The following is a 14,503-nucleotide window of genomic DNA, read 5'->3' as shown; positions in this document are numbered from 1 at the left end:
TTTTGATGTAACTTAAAGTAGTTCCTCCTATGCAGTTATATCTAATAACTGGATAGACATTTATTCATTTGTTTATTTGTCTCATTTTGAATCAAATTTTCTGGGGGTTGCAACTGAGTTAATTTTGTTTTATAATTATGCAAAATAATTTCATGGTTTCAAAATTATGTGTTAAACAGGTATCTTCGGAAAATCAGCTTCTGTCTTTCTCATTTTCAATTTGTTTTCATCCTCACTTATACATAAGTGTCTTAGGCCACGTTCCATAGAAGTAGCTCCTAAGATGGAAATTTATGTGCTTGTAATTTAAGGGATTATTTTAGGAGAAAGTGAGTGTGATATACAGAACAAGGGAAACGAAGGCAAAAATATGGTTTCACCTAGAATGTAGATGTTATCTTGATGGTGTAGGGAGCTCTCGAGAGAGAAATGTATTGTAATTAGCAACACCTTGAAACAAGGATGGTAGCTCTTATGCTCCAGAATCATTTATGGTGAGGTGCTTACTAAGGGGACAAAATTTCCCAGGCAGGAGGTTCTCATTTCACTCGGGCCTACTCTGTGCAAAAGAGAACTGTGAACTCTTAGCAGCCACAATTACAGCATCTAGATGCACCAGCCTTATAAATGGAATCTGGTGCATCACGACAGAATTCACCGCAGTAATTTATTAAAGTGTATCATTTGATTCTAAAGGCAAACCTCCTTTTATTCACTTTACTTTTTTTTTCTTTTTTACAAGTTGAAGACTTGTGGTAACCCTGAGTCTGACAAGTCTATTGGGCCATTTCTGCAAAAACACATGCTTACTTCATCTCCGTGTGACATTTTGGCAGTTCATACAATATCTCAAACTTTTTCATTATTACAATATCTCAAACTTTTTCATTATTACAATATCTGTTATGGTGTGGTCTTTGATGTTGTTATTATAATTGTTTGGGGGCACGATGAACCACACCCATATATGAACTGGCTACTCCCTGTCTCTCTCTTTTTGCTGGGTCCACTCTATTTGCTGAGGCATAGCAATATTAAAATTAGGCCAATTAAGTGTTCTAGACAAAAATAGGGTCACACTTTGCCATTTTAAGTCAAAAGCTAGAAATGATAAAGCTTAATGGGGAAGGCATAGTGAAAGCTGAGATAGGTCAAAAGGTAGAGCTCTTGAACTAAACAGTTTGCCAGGCTATGAAGGCAAAGGCAAAGTTCTTGAAGAAAATAAAAAGTGCTGCTGCAGTGAACACATGAATGATGAGAAAGTGAAACAGCCTTCTTGCCAATATAGAGAAAGGTGGACTGGTATAGATGGAAAATCAAACCAGCCAAACATAATACTATATTCGGTAAAGATCAAAATGAGATATGATATTTGCCCTTAATCAACTTGTATTTTAATTGCAATGCCAATTCATGTGGACATGAAGACATAAATGAGTAAGAATGTCAAATGATTTGCTAATGAATGTGAGAGGATGTCAGTTCATGGCTGCAAATATTTATGTTTAGGATAAATCACTATTTCTCCTTGACAGAAAGGTTACTAACACCTAGTAAAGTTGATTCGAATCTCATTCAGGGCTATGTTCATTTATCTGCTCTGTTCCTCTTTTGAGGTCTGCATCTCTTGTCCATATGTGACTCTTAGAAAATGCATTTAAAAAATATTTCCAGGCCCACTTGGAAAGCCAAGAGAGCTTTGCCTTTTTTTATAAATATGTGATTAAATTTACTTCATATTAATAAATGCCATTTTCAGAGCTGAGATGTTCCCTGAGCTTCACAGAGTCAATGGATATACTTATAAGAGGAGATATCATCTTTATGAATTAAACTAAGTGATGAAAGATAGTTGCCTGTCCTGTTTTATTTTTAAATTCTTTTCCTACTATTCAATTTCTTTTTTTGAATTATTTTTATACTATTAGCTTGGAAAAGCATCATCCACTCACTGCATACATTTCTGTGTAATTGTTATTATTAAAAATCATGTATTTATGTTTTGATTCACTTTTCTTCCACAAAATGTATTAAAAGCCGAATGAAGAGAAACCGTTAATAAGTAAGATAAATGAATTGAAAGGCTTTTGACTAAATTGAATAGAAAATCTTTTTTCTGTCATTCTTGCCAAGAGAATTTTTATATGCTGCTGTTGAAACCAAAGACTGAAGTGTGACTTTTGTTTTCAGAGGATATTTTATCAAAGCCAAGTTATGATTACGTTTAAAAGATTATTACACATTGCATAGTACCTTCCTTGTCAGAGGAAATTCAGTCTGTTGAAATCTAGTGACATAAAAAACTAAGATGATTAATTTCTACCACCTCATCTTACTCAATTGGTAGGAGAATTAAAAAACTCAAGTTTCACCCTCTACCCAATCTGATTAAATGCTTTGCCATTTATAAGTCTTCTGTTAAATCCAGCAAACTATCAAAGATGAACATCATCATTCAGTACTTTTTCAATCTTCTTTTTTTCACTAGTACATGTAGATTACTATCTTTCTATTTTGAAATAAGAAATTGGTCTGATGAAAATTTCATTTTTAAGTACTGGCTGTTCTGTGAAGAGGTTTGGACCATATTTATCTGAGTGTGTAAAACATTACTTGATGAGGAGTGAAATAACAGATTTTATTGTGCAAGTAGAACTCAATGACAAAGAAGGATAATAAACGGTATCTAGGAATAGAATTCTGCTATATGTTCTATTCTGTGCTTACTGTATTTCTCCAGTCACTACTATAGGTGAAATAGATCAACCTGGGGAAGTTCTCAGCTTGTCAAATGATCTCGGAGAGTATAGCAAGGTTAAACTGAAGATCTGCTTAACTGATTCCCTGGCTTAGTTCCAGCATGTGCAATGATGCAGTTCTGAAGTGCAAAGTGCTTAATCATTAAGCTTGCTCTGGCAGGAAAACATTTTACAAGTTCCACTACACAAGTATGTTGTTGAATTCTCTTTGAATACAAGGCTTTTCAAGTTAAGGTGAATTTCCACTCTGTATTACTTTCTGGATGCTGCCTTTTGTAATTTTGCTGCCTATGTTGTTAAATGTCCTTGAGGGATTTTGATGCACTTCTGAGCACCCACTATATGCACTAAGAAACATACAGATAAGTAAGAGATTTCCAAAAGTCAAGGAGGAATGAGAGAATGTCAAAATCACATAAATAGCATATGAAAAATTCCATGTAAATTGTACAAAGAAAAAAAACACACAAAAAGTTTTATCAGAGAAATTTTATTATCAAGAGGCACCAGGAATTCCTTTATAGATGATATCAAATTTAAGATAGTGATAGAAAATAGGGATAAGGAAGCAGAAAAGGTAAAAAGTAGGATATGTTCCTTGGAGAGATAAGACTAAGCAAAAATCAGGCAAGCAGAAAGCTTCATAGCACATGTGACAAACTACAAGTAGTCCAATATGGTTAGATCATAGAGGACTTGTGGAATTACATTTAAAAAAATGGTTATAGGTAATTCATAAGTGATGTTGGACGTTAGAGTTTTGGTTGATATGTGATAGCCACTGAAGCTTTTTGAACAGGGAGTATCACAGCCAGAATGTGGGTAAGCATTTACTTAGCTGAGTAGTTAGGATGAACTGAGTTGGGAAGAGTTAGAAACCAGATTTATTTGTGGTTTCTAGCAATAGTGGTAACCCAAATTTGTCTAATTAATAGTGAAAAATGGATTAAAGTTTTTGGCTTTCTAAGACAATGCAGAAATTGAAATGGCACAAATATGGGAGAGAGACCAACAAAGAAGAGAAGATGATTTGTAGGATGCTGTGGTTTGAATGTTTGTTCCCTCAAAAACTTATGTTGAAATTTAACCATCATTGTAGCAATATTAAGAGGTGTGACATTTAAGGGGTGATTAGGCCATGAGGACTCCAGCCTCATGGGTGCATTCAATGCCTTAATAAGAGAGTTTTTAGTCATGGGCTCTCTTTCTTTTTTCCCACTTTTCTTCTGTCATGTTACGACATAACAAGAAGGTCCTTGCAAGACACCAGCACCTTGATAATTGACTTCCAGTCTCCAGAACTGAGTTAATAAGTTTCTTTTTATTATAAACTATCCAGTTTGTAGTATTCTATTATAGCAGTAACAAAAGGACTAAAATATATGGGAAGGGGATAAGATTTTTGAACATGTTAAATTTTAGATAAAAGCAGGTGAAGATACCCAGGAAATAAGAGAGAGAGAAAGTTTAGTTCATGAGGAAGTTGTCAGAACAAGTAATAAATATCGAGGACCATTGACTGAGGACTAGCCATTGAAGCCTACAAGAGATTTTGCATCAAAATGTGTTCTGCCCCTCCCATGACCTAAAGTAGATCCCCTTCTTAGTTTTTTTTAGTTATTTTCTTTTCTGTTTTATTTTTTAAAATGTATGATTACATTTATTTTGGTGTCTATTTGTTTGACATGGGTCGCCACAAGGAGACTATGTACCAGTTAAAAAACATGAACCTGCCAGGTGCAGTGGCTCATGTCTTTAATTCCAGCACTTTGGGAGGCTGAGGCAAGCAGATATGACTTGTGGTCAGGAGTTCAAGACCAGACTGGCCAACATAGTGCAACCCTATCTCTACTAAAAATACAAAACAAAACAAAAAATAGCCTGGCATGGTGGCAGGCACCTGTAATCCCAGCTACTCAGGAGGCTGAGGGAGGAGAATTGGTTGAACCTGGGAGGCAGTAGTTTCAATGAGCTGAGATCGCACACTGCACGCCAGCCTGGGTAACGGAGTGAGACTTGTCTCAAAACAAACAAACAAACAAAAAACATGAACCACAGTTGATGTCTCAAATGAAAAAGATTTAATACAATAATTTGTATTTGGGGATAGGGTAGAAAATAATGCAGTGGCAACTTTATTCTAGCTGTCTTGTTCCCTCTCATAACACCAGGAGACCACCGTCTCAGCTTCATTTTTTTGGAGATGCTCAATGAACACTCCATAGACTTTTTCAGTGTCTCCAAAAAACTTGCCAGCTTTGTCTTATTTTCTCACTCTCTCCTCATCTCTCACATCCCAATGCCCTTCAACTAAATTTGACTCTCCGGAGTGCCCAACACATGCCCTTCCTCACTGTCAGTTACCTTTCCCTAATGAAGTAATTTAATTAGTCTCCATCATCTTTTTCCAGTGAATTGCAAATTTAACATAAAGGACTAATAAAAGGGGTGTGTGTTGGCATCTGGAGCATATTGGTGTGTAGAGGTGAATGGCCAGATAGTGGACATGGCTTACATCATCTTTTGAGCTTGGGGAATAAGATCCATTAACCAAGCCTCAGTTTTTATAAAAGCAACAAAGTATTAGAAAAAGTTCCAAGAGAAGAAGTGTTCCCAGGCTGGTGGGACTGACAAGTAAGGCAGTTTTTCCTTGCCCAGCCATGCCTCTTGCTTTCCATGTGGGAGAGATGGGCTCCAGCTCCTTTTCTGCTGCTCCTGACTACAGCAATCTCTGTGTCTATCCATGAATGATCCAGGGAAAAAAGATGAGCCTTTCTGCTCTGCGTGCTCTCCCAATTTGAGTATTTAAATCTGTAATATTGTATTATATTTATGCTGAAATTTATTAGAGATATTACCATACATAAAAATGGTGACTATGGGCTGAGGCTGAGCACAGTGACTCACGCCTGTAATTCCAGCACTTTGGGAGGCTAAAGTGGGAGGATGGCATAACCAGCCTGGGCAACAAAGTGAGATCCATCTCTACAAAGAATAAATTTAAAAATTAGCCAGGCGTGGTGGCATGTGCCTGTAGTCTTAGTTACTTGGGAGCCTGAGGCTGGAGGATCTCTTGAGCTTAGGAGTTTGAGATGGCATCAAGCTATGATCACATCACTGCACTCCAGCCTGGGCAACAGAGAAACTGCCTCTAAAACAAAAATGGTAACTATGGAAAGTGATGGATCTGTTAATTTGTTTGACTGTAGTAATTATTTGCACTATGTATATGTCTACTGAAACAGCATTTTGCACACCTTAAATATAGACAATTAAAAAATCTGAATCAGTTTTTTTACTCTTTAAAGACTAATTTTATTTATGGAAAATCTGCCCCTCCTCATCTTGTGACCTAAATGAGAAGCTCATGTTTCTCTTTAAAAAATTAGTTCTGTCTTGGTTTTGTACATACTGATCTCTTACCTTAACATGCTAAGAGAGCAGCATTTCCTCTACCCTACCCACATGGACTTATATTATAAATCATTTTATTTTGATTCTGCAAGCTCAAGTTGCTGTCAAAATATAAGAATGGTCAAAAGCCGGCCGGGCACGGTGGCTCACGCTTGTAATCCCAGCACTTTGGGAGGCCGAGGCGGGCGAATCACGAGGTCAGGAGATCGAGACCACGGTGAAACCCTGTCTCTACTAAAAATACAAAAAAAATTAGCGGGGCGTGGTGGTGGGTGCCTGTAGTCCCAGCTAGTTGGAGAGGCTGAGGCAGGAGAATGGCGTGAACCCGGGAGGCGGAGCTTGCAGTGAGCCGAGATTGCGCCACTGCACTCCAGCCTGGGCGACAGAGCGAGACTCCGTCTCAAAAAAAAAAAAAAAAAAAAAAAAGAATGGTCAAAAGCCTTAGTTTTTTTTTCTTTCATTTTTTTTTTTTTTTCACAAGTGGAACCTGAATAGTCTGCTGAAGCACCTGATGTTTGGCCTTCCTGAATCATGTAAGTATATTTCTTTTTTTTTTTTTTTTGAGACAGAGTTTTGCTCTTGTTACCCAGGCTGGAGTGCAATGGTGCAATCTTGGTTCATTGCAACCTCTGCCTCCCAGGTTCAAGCAACTATCCTGCCTCAGCCTCCCAAGTAGCTGGGATTACTAGCATGTGCCACCATGCCCAGCTGTTTTTTTTGGATTTAATAGAGATGGAGTTTTACCATGTTGGTCAGGCTGGTCTGAAACTCCTGACCTCAGGTGATCCACCCTCCTCGGCCTCCCAAAGTGCTGGGATTACAGGCGTGAGCCACTGTGCTTGGCCCTTGTGAGTGTATTTCTAAACAATAGTTACATTAGAGAAAAACACAGTTTCAAAGTCTATGTGACATAAAATGATCTTAATTTTTGTAATTCGATGCAATATTTGAATAGGATTACTGCAAGTTAAGGAATACGAGTAAAAAAAAAAGACAGGGAGAATGAAGTGTGAAGTGAAGAAATATGTAAGAAAAAAAATTAGGAGAAAGAAGGGAGGTTTCAAAGGGAAGGCAACCAAAAAGTCAGGGGAGAAGAGTAAAGCAAAAAAAAAAAAAAAAAAAAAAAAAAGAGTAAAATAAATTTTATTCAAAATCTATATGAGCTCAGGCTTTTATCAGGCTTTTGGGGCTCATTTACAAATTCTAACTGTAGGCAAAACTTGACTGATTCTCATGCCCCCAAAACTCTGAATGCCATTTCTAAAGATTGTATCAATCCTCAAAGCCAAACAGAGTAGACGAGGAGGTAAATACAAGAAACTGGCATATAACATGTCTCCCAGGAGGTACAAGGCAGAATGGTGAGCCTGATTGAAAAGAAAATTGGCATCACATAAAGAAAATAAAAAATAGCAGCATCTCAGCGTGTACAAATAATCCATGCAAAGCTGTGTGTGTCTGTGTAAATCAAAGCTGTATATTTTTGTCATAAATTAAATCATATTAGGCCTACTATTTGTCACTAATTTTTATACTAAAAATATATTATGAGTAAAAAAATGAATAAAAAAGAAATATATATATATTAGATAGATAGATAGATAGATAGATAGAGATATATAATGAGTATCTTTCCATGCCAATAGATGTAGGATAGCATTAATTCATTAGTATCTTGTCTGATTTAGGAAAATTTCAATAGATATTTGTTGAATACATTAATTTTAATAACCACTAAGAATTCCTTAAACAATATTATTTAATAAATTCATCATCGTTAGATAGTTTAATTTTTGTTACTCATATCCCCTCTTATCTTCTTCCCCACCCTCCTTCCTTCTCTCCGTTTGTCTTTCTTTCTTTATTTCTTTCTTTCCTTCCTTTCTCTCTCTCTTTTTCTTTCTTTCCTTCCAGTTTTTAAATAATTCCATTTTAATTCTATACTAGAAATAAAATTGTTGAATAAGATGGTATGCACATTTAAATTTACTTAGATTGGACTTAAAAAGTTTTTAATATTTTATATTCCATGTATAATTTAAGAGAGCACCCTTTGTTGCCCTGGGAAGTATTTTTAATGTTTTCTGTATGTTACAATTTCAAGTATCAAAAATATTGTGTTGAAATTCTTTATTTCTTTGAGCCAAGTACTGGAACGTTTTTTGTTAACTTTATTGGCTCCTTGCATTTATTCCTTCATGAAATGCTGGTTTGTGTCCTTTGCAGAAAATTTGTAACTTTTGGTTGCCTGGCATTAATTTCTGTTTCCAGTCATCTTCCTGATTAACCTCTGGAGATTAGTCCTTTTTCTTATCAGGTAATAGTTTAATCAGCTGCTGAGCCCATTCCTATTCAAGGCTTAGACAAGTGAGCCAATCATAAACTCCTTGACTAAAATGTGAATCTGGAGCACACTAAAAAAGAGACCAACAAAATCACTGCCATTCATTCATTCTAGTCGTGTCCTGCCCTCACTCTTTCTCTACCTCTTTCTCTTATTTCCACATCTCTGGAGCGTCCAGGATCTCCATTTCAAACCTAGGTGCCTGGCATTCCCTTAGATTACATGACCACTCACAGTTTCTAGTGGTTGCCATCAGAGATTAATGGTTCAAAACTCTATCTCTTTTTTTTTTTTTTTTTTGACGCTGTCTCTCTGTCACCCAAGCTGGAGTGCAGTGGCGCCGTCTCGGCTCACTGCAAGCTCTGCCTCCCGGTTTCACGCCATTCTCCTGCCTCAGCCTCCCGAGTAGCTGGGACTACAGGCGCCCGCCACCATGCCTGGCTAATTTTTTTTGTATTTTTAGTAGAAATGGGGTTTCACCATGTTGGCCAGGCTGGTCTCGAACTCCTTACCTAGTGATCCACATGCCTCGGCCTCTCAAAGTGCTGGGATTACAGGCATAAGCCACCGCACCCAGCCAAAATTCTCTCTTTTATTCTATTGGGCTGTAGACCTTTTAAAATTATTGACTTTATAAGTCAATAATTTTATATTTTGACTTTTAAAGCTCTGGCACACATATTATGAATATTGTTTTGCAATTTTTAATTTGTCCTTTATATTTTTAAGTTTTCTGTCAAAAGAAAGTTATACAGCTTATATGTTTAAGTATGCTAATCTTTTAAAATAGGAAGCATTCCCTCCCAAAGATTATAAAGTATGTTAAAATAAATCTTTAAAGTCTATTTTCGTGATTGCTCTAGAGTACTTATTGTTAGATATCCGAAGTAAAAAGACTGAAGTAATCTCTTGAAATATGGGTGATGCTGTGGAGCTTAGAATGTAAATTTTTAGGGACACTGATCGATGCTCTTATGCTATTTTCTTTAGTGTGTAAACATAGGAATGGAATTACTAATATTTTCTGAAATCCATTATAATAATCCCTCTGAGTGATTTTTTTATGTAATCCAAATTGGGCTTGAAATAAGCCTTCTCTGCTGGATATTATCTTATTTTTCATATTTGAAAGTCAGTTTTTAAAATCTCATCTAAAATATACAACATGTAGAGTAGAATATTCCAAATGGAAGAAAAGAATCATCTGAATTTCTTGTTAAATATAAAGACTAGCCTGCCTCTTTTCTGAATATTATAATAATGTAATTCTGAGTTGTTGTCCTGGAATCAGCATATTTTTAAAAACTCTTTAGGAAAGTATTGGTTTCATTATTCATCTGTCATCACTACCACAACCCCTGTGGTAGGAGTCAGGTAGTTTGGTGGAGAGGAGGAATGTGGCTTTCAAGATATTTTTTAACTTTCCAGAGTAAGACCCAGTATTGGCCCTTTTTCTAGCATTTTTAGGTTGAAAACTGCAAATCACAGTCTCCAGTTTTTTGTTTTTGTTTTTGTTTTCGTCTTTTAGTAGCTTTGAGGATATACACAAACGCAGCCTTAAAGGGCAACAAGGGGGAGAATTTTTCTATTGGTCAGATTCTTTAAGTGTGAAGCAAGATATTAAAATATTACCTGTTGGAATTTTTCTCTTTATTCTGCAATGGACCCTCCTTCCTGCCAGTGGCAACTCTGAAAGACATTATTTTTTGCCAAAGAGAAAGACTTAGAAGAACATAATAACATCCTTGACTTTTGCTGTTCTTTACCTTAAAACCTGGGGTTACACGTTGATGGAGAACAGGCTGTAATCTCTCAGACATGGAGCTTCCTCTCCCACTACCCCAACTAGTTGAAATTGGCATAGCCTGGGGGAAGATAAAGAGTATTAATAGAACTCAGAGTATTACATATTGGTTGATGACTCTGAAAATAAACCCTGTGCTCTCCTCCTCACTAACATTCTGCTGGAAAGTTGTGAAAAACAGATGTCCTCAATGTGTCTTGATTTTCTAAGCATTAGAAGGATAAGCTCCTCATCATATGTGTGAAGGCCCTGGAAACCACTGAATGGGAAACGTGGCAATGATGGCCGGTGGCCTTGGCATAGCCTCAGAATTCCAGGGTAGTTATATGCTTCCTGTGGCATACGAACAGCAATGAGGAGCTAAAAGACACTGAAATCTGGTGTTATATATATATATATTTTGGTCAGGACAAATAATACACTGTAATTACCTACATGGAACCACAGTGATAGGATGGATGAAACTGAGTCTGTTCTAATGTGCACATCTTTGAGTATGATCATGAATGAAACCAGGAACTTCCTCCCTCCAAAACCCACCAGATCAATACTTAAACCAATACATCCCAGGAAATGTAGTCACATCCTTGAGGAGAAAGAAGAGCCTTTAAATGAATGAAATTTCCCTGAATAGTCTCGAGTGAATTTTTCCCAATGGGTGGAATGAGAGACTTAAATAGAATTTTTTTTTCAATTATAGAGACATCTGAGAAAGTTATATTTCACCGAAATGCTAAAACTATAGTTAATTATAACATTAAATTTTCTTGGGTGGAAAACAGATGTCCTTATATGCTAAAGAAATTTGAAAGGAGAGTGAAGGAGAGGATTGCATATTAGAAAAAATATGTTATGTTTTGAATCTGGTCAAGATTTTCTGTAGAGCTTGCCACTCCACATTTTAAAACTCAAAAAGGAAAAGTTTTGGTGGAATGTGGCATCCAGGTAATTCTGGGCTTCTAGAATATCTTCCTCAAGTAGCCATTCTGCCAACTCCTGGAACTAAAGCAGTACTTAAATAAGCATCAAAGAATAAATAAATGCAGGGTATTATATGCACTACATTTTGCTGGATGCATATTAGTTATTTCGTTTTACTTATTTACATTATTTGACTAAGAACTTAACCAAACACAATGCAGTCAACCAATATAGAATCCTGCTGGCACAAGGGAGTCTGACAAGTTTAGCTTCCCCTAATGCTGCTTCTGCACTTGCCCCTGGATGATGGGTTAAGGATGAAAAGGGTCTTTACAATGAAAATATGGTCTCAGAAAGGGAATCTTCTTGTGCTATAATTAGTTCAAGTTGAACTGATTCTAGATAATTACTAGGTAATTCTCTAGAAATGCCTTACATTGCTTGTTTACATTAGAAAAAAAGACAACTTTTTAGAGCACTTGCTATTTTCAGGTGGAACAAGTCCAGGTTAAATAACATGGTGGAAGATTCTGCCAAGTTGGAAAATTCCCCTGGGATTCCTTGTGGGGTGGGAGGGGAAGAAGAAGACTGGAATACACAGTGTAATCCAGACAGAAGGAGGGTATGAGTCAGCAAAGGTAGAGAAGTAAAGACAACAAGAAGAGGTTCGATCTGGCTAAAACAGAAATGAATGCTTTATGTGTCTATCAAAATTATATCTGTATGAATTTGCGAATATTCTCCTAGCATAATATGTTTTCAGTTTGATGCTCTCATATCTATCTACGTATCTATCTACCTACAGTTTTACTTTGTTTGCAGTTGTCATTGTCTATAGTTATTCTATTTCTATTTCTATGTACATCTTTACTGCCTTTATCAGTATCTTAAGGGATGTTTATGGTCAATTAATGTACGTATGTATGTGCATGTGTGTGTGCATGTGTGTGTGTTTACATACATAACCTCATACCTCAGAAATATTGCAGGTTTGTTTCTAGAGCATGCAATAAAGTAAATATCTCTATAAAGTAGTCACACAAATTTTTATTTTATGGTGTATATAAATGTTGTATTTATACTATATCATAGTATAGTTAGTGTACAATAGCATTGTGTCTAAAAACACTGTACATATCTTAATTAAAAAGAATTTTTTGCTAAAAGATGCTAACAATCTGAGCCTTCAGAGAGTTGTAATCATCTTGTTTGTGGAGGGTCTTGCTTCCATGCTGATGGCTGCTGACTGATCAGGGTGGTAACTGCTGAAGTTAATGGTACCTGTAACAATTTCTTAAAATACAACAACAGTGGAGTTTTGTTGCATTGATTGATTCTTCCTTTCACAGAAAATTTTTCTGTAGCATGCGATGCTGTTTTCACGCCTGCATTTAACCCATTGTAGAACTTCTTTCTAAATTAAAGACAATCCTCTCACACCATGCAGCTGCTTAACTACATTTATAGAATATTCTAAATACTTTGCTGCCATTTTAACCATGTTTATGGCATCTTCACTTGGAGTAGATTCCATCTCAGAAGCCACTTTTTTTGTTGTTGTTTGTTTGTTTTTTGAGATAAAGTCTCACTCTATCGCCCAGGCTAGAGTGCAGTGGCATGATCTCGGCTCATTGCAACCTCTGCCTCTCGTGTTCAAGCAATTCTCCTGCCTCAGCCTCTCGAGTGGCTGGGATTACAGGTGTGCACCACCATGCCCAGCTAGGTTTTGTATTTTTAGTAGACATGGAGTTTCCCCATGTTGGCCAGGCTGCTTTCGAACTCCTGGCCTCAAGTGATCTGCCCACCTCGGCCTCCCAAAGTGCTGGGATTACAGGCTTGAGCCACCACCCCTGGCCGTGAAGCCACTTTCTGTGCTCATACATAAAAAACAACTCCTTATCTCTTCAAATTTTATCACGAGATTGCAAAAAATCAGTCCCATATTCAGATTCCACTTGTAATTCTGGTTCTCTTGCTATTTCGACTACATCTGCAGTTATTTCCTCCACTGAGGTTTTGTACCCCTTATGAGGGTTGGAATCAACCTCTTCCAAATTCCTGTTAATGTTGGTATTTTGACTTCCTCCCACGAGTCATGAATGTTCCTAATGGCATCTAGAATGGTGTCCTTTCCAGAAGGTTTTCAACTTACTTAGCCAAGGTCTATCAGAGGTTTCACTCTCTATGGCAGCTCTAGCCTTACAAAATGTATTTCTTAAATAATGAGACTTGAAAGTTAAAATAACTCCTTGATCTATGGGCTGCAGAATGAATGTTGTGTTAGCAGGCAGAAAACATTAATCACCTTGTACATCTTCATCAGAGCTCTTGGGTGACTAGATGCATTATCAGTGACCAGTAATACTTTGAAAGACATCATTGTTCTGAGAAGTAGGTCCCAAGAGTGGGCTTAAAATACTCAATAGGTTTACTGCAAACTGATGTGCCGTTATCCAGGATTTATTATTCCATTTATATAGCACAGGCAGCATAAATTTAACATAATTCTTAAGGGCTCTAGAGTCTTTGGAATGGTACAGGAGCATTGGCTTCAACTTCAGGTCACCAGGTGCATTAGTCTCTAGCAAGAGAGTCAGCCTGTTTTGTTTTGTTTTTTTTTCCTTAAAGGCAGGTATTGACTTTTCCTCTCTTGCTATGAAAGTTCTACATGGTATCTTCTTCCAATATAAGGCTGTTTGTCTGTATTCAAAATCTGTTGTTCAGTGTAGCCACTTTCCTCAATTATCTTAGCTAGATCTTCTGGATGACTTGCTGCAGCTTCTACATCAGCACTTGCTGCTTCACCTTACACTTTTATGTTATGGAAATGACTTCTTTCCTTAAAACTCATGAACCAAACTCTGCAAGCTATCAATTTTTCTTCTGCAGCTTTCTTACCTTTCTCAGAGTTCACAGCATTGAAAAGAGTTAATGCCTTGGTCTGGATTAGGTTTTGACTCAAGAAAGCGTTATAGCTGGTTTTATCTTCCATTCAGGTGACTCAAACTTTCTCCATATCAGCAAGAAGACTGTTTTGTTTTCTTATCATTCTGTGTGCACTGGAGTAGCACTTTTAATTTCCTTCAAGAACTTTGCCTTTGCATTCACAGTTTGGCTACCTATTTAATGCAAGAGGCCTATCATGACTTTTGACATGATTTCCTCACTAAGCTCAAATCATTTCTAGCTTTTGATTTAAAACAAGAGACATGTGAGTCTTTCTTTCACTTGAACATTTAGAGGCCATTTTAAGGTTATTAA

General features: G+C 36.8%; 1 long non-coding RNA gene across 1 annotated transcript in view; it reads left to right on the top strand.

Moving 5' to 3' along the window:
* The first annotated feature begins 2,773 nt into the window (after positions 1-2,773).
* The window catches only part of LOC129472371 (uncharacterized), a 38,300-nt gene continuing 26,570 nt past the window's right edge, over positions 2,774-14,503 (top strand). The window contains exon 1 of the long non-coding RNA XR_008653903.2: positions 2,774-2,948. This is a non-coding gene — a long non-coding RNA (uncharacterized lncRNA). The remainder of the gene's footprint in view (positions 2,949-14,503) is intronic.

This window comes from Symphalangus syndactylus, chromosome 22 (genome assembly GCF_028878055.3).
Source record: "Symphalangus syndactylus isolate Jambi chromosome 22, NHGRI_mSymSyn1-v2.1_pri, whole genome shotgun sequence".
Classification (NCBI taxonomy): domain Eukaryota; kingdom Metazoa; phylum Chordata; class Mammalia; order Primates; family Hylobatidae; genus Symphalangus; species Symphalangus syndactylus.
The sequence above is the reverse complement of the archived record's forward strand: the minus strand, read 5'-3'. Positions and strand labels throughout refer to the sequence as shown.